Raw genomic sequence first — 14591 nt, 5'->3', positions numbered from 1 at the left:
TTGGCTTTTGTTCTTCTGCAGACATCCTGCTGGCTGATCTAACACGGTTGAGAAATTTTACGTAGCACAACTTATGGTATTTAGCTTTTAATGCCACCATATCGGTTGAAGTCAGTTTTCTCAGTAGGTTCTCATCCTGAAGCTTTACCGCATGGCTATGGATAGTTGGACCAATGCCCAGAGTTGTAGCAGATACCAGATTTCCATCGCCGAGATCACAAAATATACACACCTCTCTAATGTCAGGAGACGAACAACTGGATCGGGTTGCTTTAGAAGTGTGCTGCGGTTCAGATGATCTTGGCCTACCGGGCTTTCCAGACAGCAACAAACGTTGTACTTTTTGCTTGTCATATTTGTTGCGGCATATCTTGTGATATTTGGCACTGTTTTTAATAAGCCTTTGCAAAAAATCATTCTCGCTCGTGAAAGGTAGTATTTGATGAACTATTCCCGTCAAAGCTCTGTGCTGAGCAAATATGGCTAAATGCGTAGCCAGATTAGAATATCCGTCGGTGGTTGGACTGACGAGTGGTAGTTCATTTTCGCTCTGGCAAAATAAACATAAATTCCAATTCACAACGGGTGCTTTGACATTTAACGAAACATCAGATTCAAGCAGTAACAAGTGCTTCCGCTTCTTCAACTTGTCAGCCTCTTTCTATCACGCTAGTAATACTGCACATCAAACACTATACGCATTGAATACGCATCAACATCCAAGATTAAGCTAGTGCTGATTTTATAACAGCAAAATAGTTCTTTCAATATTTGTATAAGCAATGATTGAAATTAATAGTGCCTTATTACAATATTCATATCAATAGTACAATATAAATATACATATTACATTTTCTTATAACATTTTAAAAGTAATAATAAGATGCACACTGAACCAGTATCCCAGAAAAGTTGTTTTACAACATAAAACGTCTAATTATTCTCAAAGAAGTTGGGAGAAGATGGTACCATCTAGCGAGGAACATTTTAACACTGAGAAATGTCATTGTCATTGTATATATTTGGGAGGGAGCAATGTGCAGTTATAAAATTTTTCTTGAAAAACCCTGATAAATAATAAAGATACGACAGGGAAATACGGTCATGCCACACGATATTGATTTCCTTGACATTTTACTACCAACAATAGATGTGAAGCAATTTTACTGAGACTATATTGATAAATGACAGATTGTAAGAAATTTATCTGACCATTCCAAAAACTGTTCCAATCAACTCACGACCTCGAAAACCTATAAATGGACACCAAATTTACACTTGTAGGACTTTTACTCCCTGATTTACTTCCATAAATAGCATTACAGGTCCGCCATTTTTAAAAATGGCGGCTTTGTCATTCATTATGTATTTTACATGTTAAGAAACTATTCCAATCGACTCAGCGTCATCAAAAACCAATGAATAGACACCGATATTGCTCATTTGAGATACTTGCACCTGACTTACACTTACACTTTGTTGTACAGGGCGGCCATTTTAGAAAATGGCAGCCACGATCACCCTAGGCCAGGGAAAACCTGTGTCCCGATCTTTTTCAATTTCTTATGACCTACACTTACTGCACTGAAAAGGACAGAGTGGTATCCGGAAGTGAAATATTTTCCCGACTTTTGGAGGTTTAGCTACCCCACTATTGAGGAAATTACAAATGAAACAAACAGGTATGCTAAGTCTAAGATACAAATGCCACTACAAAAAAGGTCCATCTGGTCCATTTGGCATGACATGACAATTCCTGAACTGAAGGCATTTTGGGTGTAATACTAAATATGGCACTAAATCCTAAACCAAACATACAAGATTACTTTTCAGAGGAATGGTTGGACAAATGTTCATTTTATAAGGATATTTTCAACCGCGATAGGTTTTTTCAAATTTTTTGGATGCTTCACTTGTGCTCCCCAGCACCTGAGATGCAACAAAGTGTTCGTGCAAGGGGTTCAAAGATAATAAACATTGTGGAACATCTTGACAACAAGTTTAGTAAATTTTTTGTGCCAGGACAAAATGTAAGCATTGATCAAAGTACAGTGGGGGTTCAAAGGGAGAATAGTTTTTAAGTGCTACAACCCACAGAAGCCAACTAAATGGGGGCTACGAGTATTTGGATTGACCGACTCAAGTAGTGGGTATATCTCAAAATAAATCCGAGCTGTACAGCTTGCTGTGTCAAAACAAATTCGAGGGGAAAGGGTTAAATTTTATGTTGGGGATTATAGTTTCGATTTAAGCCAATTCTATTTTGCCTATTTCGACCTTTACTGCCTAAACAATTGCTTTAGTGCCTAATGTCGCCTATTCTATGCACTTTCGTAAAAATAAGCCTTCATTGGGAAAATATATAATTTATATAACATAAATAATACACACATATATACTTATATTAGGTGTTAGTAAACACAAGCACGTGGTACGTTACAATATATATACAGGGTGAACTTCAAAGATGTGCACATACTTTGGGAGGTGATTAGTGATATCAAAATAAGACAAAAAGTTCTCTTGTATTTTGTCGAATCCATGACGTGCACGAGTGACAGTGGTGCCAACTTGGAATCGAAAATCGAATATTTACAATCGGAACGGAACAGAAAGATGTGCACATATGTTGGGAGGTGATTCGTGACATGAAAAGAAGACAAAAAGTATTGTTGAATGTTGTCGAATTCCGCGTCGTGTACAAGTGACACAGGTGCCAACTTGGAATCGAAAATTGAATCCTGACAATTCGAACTGAACCGAAAGATTGTGCACACACTTCGAAAGGTGATTCGTGACATGAAAAGAAGACAAAATGTCCTCTTAAATGTCACTGTCACGAATCACCTCCCGAAGTATGTGCACACCTTTATCTCTCGTTCCAATTGTCAGGATTCGATTTTCGATTCCAAGTTGGCCTCCCTTGTCACTCGTACACTACGCGGAATTCGACAACATGCAAGAGGACTTTTGTCTTCTTTCGATGTCACGAATCACCTCCCGAAGTATGTGCAATCTTTCAGGTTCACCCAGTATATATGGAATGCACAACAAGCTTCGTTTTTATATATACACTAAAAGAAGATATTAACATAAAAGTATGTTTCTATATTCTTTGAACATCATCTACGACTTGAATCTATTTTTTAATAGTATTGAGTATTTATCTTTTTTATTTCGAGTTACATTTTAATGCCTATTTTAAAAATTTTTAGTGCCTATTTGCCTGCCTATTTTCTAGGTTTTTAGTGTCTAAACGTCCGGTCTCTAAACATGAGTAATAAGATGACTGTCTTGCTCTTGTCTTGAATAGTACACCTTTAAGTCTCGACCTTCAGGGAAAAAAGTTTATTTTGTTGTTGAGCAAACCATAGGACTATATCCCTAACTAATACTTAACATATGAACTCAATCATAATAAATTTGTATAGTTTTAAATAGACATTTTTTTGTTCACACTTTGCACTAAAATCACTTAACTTGATATACTTTGCTTTATAATTTATAACCTTACTTTAAAAAATCTAATGTCCTACCTAAATACTAATATATACATTTATTATAATATTATTGTTAGTGAATGATTCTCGGCCACATTTTATACTTACTTAAAATATCCTTCTTTCACGACGCCTTTGGTTCTTTAGGTAAAGTCCTTTCACACTGTCGCACACTTTTCTTGCAAATTGTGAATTAAGAAGTTTGGGATGTGTGTCCTTAATTTTTCTAAGTTCTTCATTTTTTTCTATCATTGAATGTATTTCAGATATTTTTGGAATGTCTCCATTTTCAATATTCACTTTAAATATTTCTGCTAATATTATCCGTTCTTGATCACTAAAAAAGCATCTACCTTTCCTTTCTTGTCTTAGTTCTTGTGGCTGTATATCATGAGTTTCCGCTTCCACTACTTCCGTAGACTGTTTATCTTCTTGACTTGGGACATTTTCCCTCATCATATCAGATAATGCAACGGATGTAGCCGCACTCTCACTGGGTAATGTCAAAAAGTTTATATGTATTTTCTGCTGTGCTGAGCGAGTGGCTCATCAAGCCAGCTAGCTTTCCTCTCTAATCAGGGGCTTTGGTGTGGACAGCAGTTACAGCACTTTTCCTAAAGATTCTGGAGCTTATATTACTATCCAATCCTGCTGATTTCCAAATTCTTTGCACAGAATTGCTAAATTGACTCACTGAAATGGGTTTTCCTGTATCCGTTATGAACACGTATTCATGGTTTGGTTTGTACACATTTGTTACGTATTCGATGTAAGTTTCCATGTGTTTCTTCGTTTTTTCAGACATACAAATATGTGCTGGTTCTTTCCTCCCCATTTTATGCTCCGAAACTTCTACGACGTACATTTTTTTCACGTTGGAACTGTCTTCTTTATCTTGAGGAACGGTTTCAAAAGTTCCGCTAAAAAATTATGTTCTCTGTATATTAACAATTGCTGCAGGTCTTTGTGCAGTATTAAGCATCAAAGTAAGCAATAAATAATCACGTGCTGTTGCATGCTCTGTTGAAGATAAAACTTTGGAGTTTCTGTTTTCACTCATTTTCTCCAGCAATGCTTCTGCGATTTGTTTTATAAAACTGTCTTCAAATTTTCGTACATCTCTACTTGTTATAGTGTTCGCTCTGTCTATTTTATTCACTCGATATCTATCTTTAGACTTGAATGATTGCAGTGATCTCGACCATGCGTTAATAAAACCCATTTGTTCTTCATAGTTATTCCAGTTCATCCTTTTAGCTTGTATAAGATGCCTGAAAAATTTCTTTAAAGATCCTAGGTAAGAAAGTACTGTTCCAGGTTCCTTACTTTCTCTCTGAGAACTGACAAAATCTCTAAATTTGTTCACACCTTCCATTCCTCGATCGACGAAATATTACTCTCATGAATAATAGCTTTAACTTGAGCTACATGCTGACGCCTATTCTTCCTATTCAAAATTGAACCACCATCCATAGATGACAGCCACTTTTCAAATTGAAACCAGAACTCATTTGAGAATTCCGACGTTGTAGGTTCTGACGAAGAATTAGCTTCTCTAGACGCTGCATTCTCATTCTCTTGTATTATGTCTTTAATTTTCTATTCCCTCAATGCGGAATAGTATTCCGGACTACCCTTTTTCAACTTGTGTTTCTTCACTAAATGCTGGTCTAGCCTAAAAACATTGGAAACACATCCTGCTATGGAACACTTCTTTCGTCTTCTCTTAACTTTCTCCGAAGAGCTTTTCGGTAAACCATGGCGAATATTTCTTGCTCTTTCAGGGCTCCACTTGTGAACCTCCCTTACTTGTCTTGGCAGGTGAACGACTATTCTTTTACAAATAGGGCACTCCTTCCTCTTTCTTTTTTGCTTGCATTTCCTTCTTTGAAAGCCTAAAGAAAAAAGGAAGTTGTTAAAATATTTTAAAAAGTAGCTTAAGAAAGATTAAATAACAATTTATTAGCTTAAATGTGAAATAATACTACAAAACATTATGACTAATGGAATTGAAGAGTACAGTAAAAGAAGAGACATATATATGGGAATATATATCAAGAATGGGAATATATATTAAGAGAGAGAGAAAATTGAGTTTGCACTCCTGGCAATTACTAAAGTATGATAGCTAACAGCTAAGGAAGTTCAATCCAAAAGGTCAAATTATCTACAAGTTATCGCTTTTTAAGAATATCAAGTACATGACAATGACAATATTTAAGGCCAGACTTTAAAATACGTATTACCAGAAGTTTTCTTCCATGGACATCTTCCTTTCGCTGTACTCTTCAATAAAAGTTAGAAACGGAAAGAAGTTTGTCTAAACTAGTCGTAATCTGTGAAGATTATTTCTAACAACTTGTTAGTTGAAATTTTTGTTTGATTCAATAGCTGATTTCTTTAAAAATTGGAATACGTTCTTAGCATTAAAGCTTTGTGCAAAGTATAAGATTGCGTTACTGAGCCAAAAGAAGAGGTTCATCTAAGTCAATTTTCTTCAGACTGATACATTTAAAATTGTAAACCATTTGGTCAGTACGTTAAATATAAATAATTTACTGCAAAGAAATTACCTTCAACCCGTTCAATATTTAGGCAATGAGAGGATAACTACATTTTCTTTTAACGTTCACAAAGAGATGGTTAAGGAAGATGATACATGTAGTATATCTTATTTTTTATATCTTATTTCTATATACAAGATAGTATATCTTATTATTTTTTTCAAGAGTGCAGCCTGTTTATGTTTTCATAGAGGTTTTCAGCATATTGGTCTGGATCAGGGACGTACGCAAGGTGTGGGTCCGGTTAGTCCGTACCCCCCCCCCTCCATAACATCCCGGATTTTCTTGAATTAGTCCCAGAAGCGACAGTCCTATTAGCGACAGGAACTGTTATCTGTCCTATGAGCGACCGATTCATTTACATTGAGATGATGGAAGATGATATGATTCCATCTCTAAAATATGTTTGCCTCTGACGTTATTAGCGTCCGAACAACCTTGGTATGAAATATGTACGTTCCAGTCATACTGTTCGTCAAATATATTTTTCCTCTACTGTGAGTGCAAATAAAACTTATGTTAATTTTGAGTTAGATTTGACATAAAACATATCAAATAACTTAACGAGACAAAAGGTATATTTCCATGAAAAGTATATTCCTATGTAATTATTGAAAATACAGTTGTAATATCCCCTTTCTTGAAAAGCTCTGTTTAGCAACTATAGATGCCCCTCCCTAGGAAATTTTCTTCGGGCGCCCCTACCTCTTTCTGATTTCTTCTTATGCCATAAACATATTCAATCTAAACTTATGCTCCGTATCATTTTAACATGAAATTTTTAATTATATTAGAATCATAGACAAAGGCGGAGCTACTCTAAATATTTAATTAATTTTTCCCTTGATAGAGTCAATGTATTCATAGAAATTAATTCAAAATATTAGGGAAAATGTATAAAATATTGTTAATGTAATGACAGCATTCTCACGTATTAAATTCAGGTAGAGCGAAATTTTTCATAGTACATTTTGTTAGGTTCTAAATCACATTAGTATAAAACAAGTTAAAGAAGAGAGAATCTTATCTTCTTCCATTATCTTAGTATGAACGAATCGGTGACTCATAGGACAATTAACAGATCGAATCGGTCGCTCATAGGACAGTTAACAGTTCCTGTCGCAAGTGGGAAGACATCCTTTTCTTTATCAAAACTTCCATATGCTGAATCATCTCTGCTTTTTGAACTGCTTGAGATGGCTTTGTTTTTGACACGGAGCGTTTTGGATTCAGATTTAATATAGTGAAAACTGAAAACCTACATTTTTGAATGAAGACTGCCATACTTATACATCAATAGTAACTAACTAACTAACTCTATGGCCTATGGAACCCGGAGGTTCAGTGCCGCGTTCACAAAAGCTCTCCACTGACTTCTATCCTTAGCTAATTGGATCCAGTTTCTACTTTGTATTCCTATCTCTGCGAGATCCATCTTAATATTATCCTCCCATCTGCGCCTAGGTCTTCCCAATGGTCGTTTTCCTACGGGTCTACCAGTCAAGACTTTGAAAGCGTTTCTACTTTCTTCCATTCTAGCTACATGACCTGCCCACCTAAGCCTCCTAGACTTGACGACCCTAACAATGTTGGGTAAACCGTATAAACTATGTAGTTCCTCGTTATGAATACATCAATAGTATAAATCATAATCCTTCTCAAGCTTAATTATGGAAAACAATTATTGCCATTGATTTAACTAAAGAACGAAGTTTCTAACTCAACCCTGGTAGATGTCATCGTGTAAGTGATAGTCGATATTTCCTAGAGGATAATGTTTGATTGACTTTACAAGCGACATGACATCAGACGTTCACATTTGAGAACCACAAACGTTTGGATGCATGACATATGCCTTTTTAAAAGTATATCTTGTTATTTAATACGTTAAAAGGTTTAATACAGATTTCGTTAATGTTATGAAATTTCTGCCAAATATTTTGCTTTGTATAAAGATTAAGAAAAAGTAAATCACGCATCGTGAACTGCACATGGGGAATGTGGAAATAACGGCCCAGATATACTCGACATAAGATACGAAGTGAGATGGGTTGTTAGTCCCACGATCGACCACCGCCTTTACCTTCTCAAGGTGCCCAGAAGTAACAAATACACTTTGGTACTCATAGTTTGATAAGACGCTGAGTGGACTTCAGAGTGTCACCCATGGGAACACTCTCAGAAGTCTCCAGAGTCTGACAGAGAAGTGAACCTGGGCCGTCCAATTATTAATACAACGCACTACCACATGAGAAATGGAGTCAAGACTATTGTTTGAAATGCTGATTTTTAGCTATACATAAATACGACTATATGCGTATTAAGGCTGGTTTTCTGGTTTATGAATAGAAAGTATTCTAACTCGTAGAATTATTTTTAAATAATTAAAGGATTACTAATAAATATCAAAATGCAATAAATTTGAAAATTTCTAAATATTAATAATGAAGGGCTACATAGTCTAGTAGTTAGAGCATTGGACTCATATCCCCGTGGTCCTGGGTTCAAATACCAATTTGAACATCCTACTTTTCGGCATTCACTCAGAGTCGTGAGACAAACTGAAGAATCAAGTGAGTAAAGATTTGACAATTACTTGGTTTAGAAACCTCCTGATACTACTGTTCGTGGTCAATTTGACGCCTAGTGCTGACTATACGGTCATCACTCAGGTACACTCATGTCCAAAATTGTTGTCGCATGTCTATAAATATGTTGTTGTAGGAATATAATTTGATAACGAATTTGCCCTTTATTTTTTATAATGTTAGTATGTGTATAATTGGCAAAGACATGTATGTGGCGAATTTCATGTCAAAAGAGCAGTAAATAAGAAGAATAAAATAAAAATAAAACTTTCTTGTTTGTTTAGCAACATTTTGTTTTACTCATTCTAATTTTCGTATTTGTAATTCTTTTCGTATAAAACTGACCACAAATATACATTTCCCGATTATACACATAGTATCAGTATTAAAAGTACCCTGCAAAATCATTATCATATTATATTCTTACAAGAAGACAGTTATAGATATGCGACAATAATTTTGGACATGAGTGTACATATACAACCACCAACCGTGGATTATCGGCGCTGAAGAATGCTCAGGACGTTTATGTCTGTAACACTATTCGTTAATAATACACTAGATTCTCGCTAATGCGGCCCTCAATAGTCCGGTCTGTCAGTAGTTCGGCCTACATCCAGCCTCTAGCCACTCAAGCAGAAATGACGCGCACGACAATGAATTATCCTGTGCAACAATGTTGTTAGTTAAAAATGTTAAACAATGCTATGCATACGTATTAGAAATTGTGACATTCTTACAGTAAAGTTCGGTACATACTGTGGCTTCTAAAAGGAAACATGTTACGTTTGACCTCGCGTATCAACATTGCTAGAACTAAAAATTCGTGACGTTTCATAGTGACTGATACTACTGTATATGTACAAACTAAACGACTAAATTTTCTATGTAAATGAATATACAGTGTCTTTGAGTTTTATGAAGTACAGCCTGTATAGTTCCGATGTGTTTAAACTACGACCCTCTCAATAATCCGGCACTTCCGCGAATCCGATACCCATATGTGCAAGGAATGGCAGGATTAGCGACAGTCTAGTGTAATAATAATAATAATAATAATAATAATAATAATAATAATAATAATAATAATAATAATAATAATAATAATAATAAAGCATTTGAACTTTTAATTACTGTTTAACTGTAATAATTCCACAACAATGCAAATGACCAATTTCATGAACGGATTTATCACTAATCTTTCGATGTGTATTAAGAGTTGTAATTTCAATGTAACAACACTTGGTTTTGAGCTCCGATACTAACGGCTTAGGAAATCTCTAATAAATGAATATTATCTTAATTCCTCTGTTGAGAAATCTAATTCCAATCCTTTAATTATTAAAACTCACCTTTTCTTCACGACTTCCTCTGTATATTGGTTGCTTTCTTATCTTCTCCACGTATGTTCTATCTTTTTTCAGACTAAAACGAAAGGACAATTATTAAAAATAAAATTATATAATTTACAATCAACTATTCTTAGAATATAAAACTGAAATTCTAACAAGATAACTTTTTGTTTAGTTACCAGTTAAGAATCGGTGAAACAACAAATGTATCTAACACATAATATAATAATAATAATAATAATAATAATAAACCGACATAAAGAGGATGCCAAAATAGAATGTCAATTAGTTTTGGATTTCTATATATCTAACGAACTATGTAAGAATTACATTTCCAATAGAAAAATTACACCCGGACATAGGTGAATAATGAAGCTAGAAAGTGTTACTTTTTCTCCCAGCTCACATTACATATTTACTACTACTTGGTACGTTTCATCCTTATATTTTAAATTTGGCAAACGGAATTCCCTCCACTTACGCAACAATACGTATATAATTGGAAACTTTTGAACAGCCATTCGGCGCATTACCATTTAAAAACAAAACGTAACAAGACTCGTTTCTCTCGTCCCTTTGAGTTTTACCTATTTGATTAATAACTCCTAATATAATACCCTCTCAAATATACTTACAGCTAACAGTTTTGTTCCCTATTAGTACTATCATCTTTTCATATCTAAATAGCACAATGAAACTGTTCAATTTAATTACTTTAACTCAAATAACAAAGAACATCTAGAATAGTACTGCTTTTGTACAGCATCAAGCGAAGGAAACTTACTCTGTGTAAATAAATGATAAAGTTGTGTCTTGGTTTAATGTAACGCCATATTATTATTATTATTATTATTATTATTATTATTATTATTATTATTATTATTATTTACTACTACTACTACTACTACTACTACTACTACTACTAATAATAATAATAATAATAATAATAATAATAATAATAATAATAATAAACTTTCACATTTAGTGCTCAATATGTGTAATCATTAGAAGCAATACGATACATATACCTGTATGATTAAACCTTATGCTTTTCATAGATATTTTTTATTGTTATTTTCAATGCTACATCTTACGTTTATTTTTTTCATGTTTACTTTGTAAGCACATGTTTGTTGCTTTTTAATTCTACTCTTGACATTTCAGTAGGTTCTACATAAGATGCAAACAATCTCCAAATTTTGAAAAAGTAATTGAAAGTTGTCTTTACAAAAACAGTAGTACTATTTTCTTTTAATGTAGCAAGGATAAAATTTCTAAACTGCATCTGTTCCTGAATTTCATTATATTTCGGATCTAATCTGTTCACACAAATATCTTTATCAATCGATTGTTTCACAGATGTAATGAAATTCAAGAAAAAACAATCAAAAAACACAGATTCCTTTATTTCTTGCTTAATTTAAAAATGACTACTATTGTTATTGTAAAAAAGAAAAACTCAATTCAGATATACTCGTGCAATACTATACAAGAAAAATACAAACTTTAAAGTTTCTATAAGCATTATATTTTAGTGACATTAAGATAGCCCAGCCTTAGCCATCCTTACAAAGCACGTTCAAACCAATACTGATATTTACTTGTATTTCCTTTGAGTGTTAAAAATCTAAAAGAAAGAAAAAAAACGCACTGACGATGTAGTGTAAAACACACTTACCTCTAAAACACTGTCCTCGCTCTCCGATTCATACATTTTTTCCTCTAAATTTCTCAATCTCTGAAAAGGAATGTACAAATCAATAGTATGAATTGCAGAAAAAGCACGTAACGTTTAAAGATATTTGAAAATTTTTAACAACAGAGAAGTTATACCAAACCAATCTCAAGGATTCATACATTATGGCTTGAAAATAATTTGAACTTCTACTTAAGATATTTCATTTATGTAACCTTCCTAAATGTCGAAGCTGTTATAAAACTCTACACCAGCGTTTCTCAAACTCTTTCAGTTGTGGAACCCTTTCACGTCCAAAATAAAACGACGGAACCCACGAAAATAGCATTAAATTAATAGGCAATTTATAATAGTAATTCCATTTTATTATGTACTATCATTGAACAGGAAAGCACTTTTATTAGATTTGATATTAAAATGTAAATTAGCATCACACTAATATTTTAAAATGCAATAAATTTAAATTAGTGTAAATATGATCACTTTTATGCACATGAAAATCTAGGTTTACAAAAACACTTCAAAAATAATAAATCACTGTAAATATGAAATGTTATATGCACACGAGAAATTAGATTTTCATAAACACTTCAAAACATTAAATTACTGTAAAAGTGATCATATTTATAGTAATTTAATATTTTGAACTGTTTATGAAAACCTAATTTCTGAAATATGACATGAAACCTAATGTAACATGACAATAATTTTTCATACAAAACATGCCACATGTGCTGAGACTTCAATTGGAGGAGTGGGCTTATTTTTTGCGACTGCAGAGTTCTTTATTATCAGGTTTTATGGCGGAAAGCTGCAGTTTCATATCTAATTCCGCATCCAGTCTGTTTCGAAACAACCAACTTTTATATAGATACTTACGAATGTATGTTTCGCTTCCTCGAGGTCGGTTTATATGGAACCCGCAGGGACTCTTTGCGGAACCCTTGGGTTCCGCGGAACACACTTTGAGAAACGCTGCTCTACACTAAACAGCAGGTAGCCGTTTATCCTACTTTAGGGAAACCATGTTAGAAATTGAGTTGGTGGACGCAAGTGGTGGCGTTGGTAAGATCTGGGTCCCCTGAGCACAGTGATGATGGCACAAATTGGCACAATTGTACTCATTCGACCCGTACCTTTTTAATGCCACCATTCGCGTGCAAAAACTTCATGTTCAATAGGCAAATGCGTAGAAGGGACCCCAAGCACAAAATTTCGGGACACCATTCCTGGGACGTCAGGGCCCAAGCCCAATTAATGACATCATCGCTGTGCTCTAGGAACCAGGACCTTGCGAATAGTAGTATAATTTACATATATATAACAAAATTAATCTCAATGCACCAACTGAAATCAGTAATGTACGTACATTGTGCACATTGTCCAATCTTTGCTTTGTTTAATTGTCAATTTTGGTCCACTGGCGGATCCACGGGGAGGGTGGAGGGGGTGACCGCCCCTCCCAAAGGTCTGCTTTTTTACTTCCAACATTTATCGTTGGGAAATACTAATATGGTCTTTTCCCGATCGATCGAATCTGTGACAAGCCTAGCTGAGTCTAATCAAAATATGCGGTACTTAATGGTACTTAACACAGACATATTTGAATTGTAAATACTTCTATTCCTAGTTCCATGTGATGGTCACCATAAGCCCCAAAACAGCGAGAATACGATTAATTCGTTGGACGAACAGCCATAGAAAAGAGGGTAAGACGGCTCACAGTTTAAAGTAAAAACGTATATTTTAAAATTGAAAATGAAAAGAAATCTTTGAGTTTTACGTCCCACGTTTGCGCCGGCTAGGCTAAAGGAGACGGTGATGATGAGAAACGAATGAAATGGTGGAATGAAGAGAAGTGGGAGGAAACGGGAAAACCACGAGGAAACCCACGCACAAAATGTTTGTCCACCACAAAGTTCACTTGGCAAGAGATGGGATTATTTTTTTTTTAATTGTATACTAGAGAAAGGATATGGAAATGGAATTCACTGAAAAAAATTCGTTATCCGGACAGCGTTATATTGTACAAATATACGTAACCCTTACTACGGATGATTACTACAGTAATCAGTACGGATCATACGTTATCCATATGCTACATACTTATCTCGCTTAGATGTTACATCATGCCGTTGCAGGATGTATGGCATCTAACAGTCTTCCATATATTACATCCATATACATATGTTACATACCTCAGCCATACGTTAATACGTCCATATGTATGTGAGATCCTGACCGCCTATGTTCTTTCGTTCGTACGGAAAGTATGTTTATTCGGAACTCGAGTACGGAAAGTATTTATAAAGTATGCTTTTTCAGTTATACGTTTGCTGAACGTTAAGTCCACAAACTTAAGGTTTACGAAGGTTACACATGTGACCTTCGTTTTTACGCACGCCAAATACGTTTTTTTAACTCAGTGTTCGAGTCCCGAAACTTCAATTACTTTTACCTTGAATAAAAAGAAATATAGAATCTTCAGCGCTCCTTACCGAAAAGCTCTCTGAATCTGAAATGAGGATTTTCAGTTGGTAGACCGATTGATATGTATTTACGTCGTTTGTCAAAAGCGGTTGGATCTGAACCACTATAGTGCGTTCGATGCTCACTCACCGGGAATCAAACTACAGAACCTCATGCATCAAAGATCGTGTATGTTCGCTAGCTACTAGTTCAACAAAGAGAGCCGTCTGTGACTTACGGAGTTCAACACGGAAACATCAGGAAGACACCAGGGATTTATTTTGACTTTTAATGGCATTCCATCTTTTCTTGGGAAATAACACATATGACAAAGTCCTGTGTGAACAACTGATCTTCGCACAGACCAAACCGCTTAAGCTAGAAACTTGAAATTGCTAAAGTAGATAAGGTTTGTGAGGTAG

The 14591-nt window shown here is 34.7% G+C and overlaps 1 protein-coding gene across 5 annotated transcripts in view; it reads right to left on the bottom strand.

Annotated features, from left to right (window-relative positions):
- The window catches only part of LOC145668121 (PMS1 protein homolog 1-like), a 174384-nt gene that overhangs the window by 29963 nt on the left and 129830 nt on the right, over positions 1 to 14591 (bottom strand). For 2 of the 5 annotated variants that reach the window (XR_014127973.1, XR_014127974.1), the window contains 3 exons: positions 11683 to 11742; positions 10005 to 10077; positions 3609 to 5395 (listed from right to left, as the gene is read on the bottom strand). The exons of the other annotated variants lie outside the window; for them this stretch is intronic. The gene's annotated coding sequence lies outside the window, so the exon portion shown is untranslated. The remainder of the gene's footprint in view (positions 1 to 3608; positions 5396 to 10004; positions 10078 to 11682; positions 11743 to 14591) is intronic. 5 annotated transcript variants of the gene reach the window in all.

This window comes from Thermobia domestica, chromosome 13 (genome assembly GCF_964235325.1).
Source record: "Thermobia domestica chromosome 13, izTheDome1.hap1.1, whole genome shotgun sequence".
NCBI classification, from domain to species: domain Eukaryota; kingdom Metazoa; phylum Arthropoda; class Insecta; order Zygentoma; family Lepismatidae; genus Thermobia; species Thermobia domestica.
Note: the sequence above shows the minus strand (reverse complement) of the source record. Positions and strands in the feature narration are given on the sequence as shown.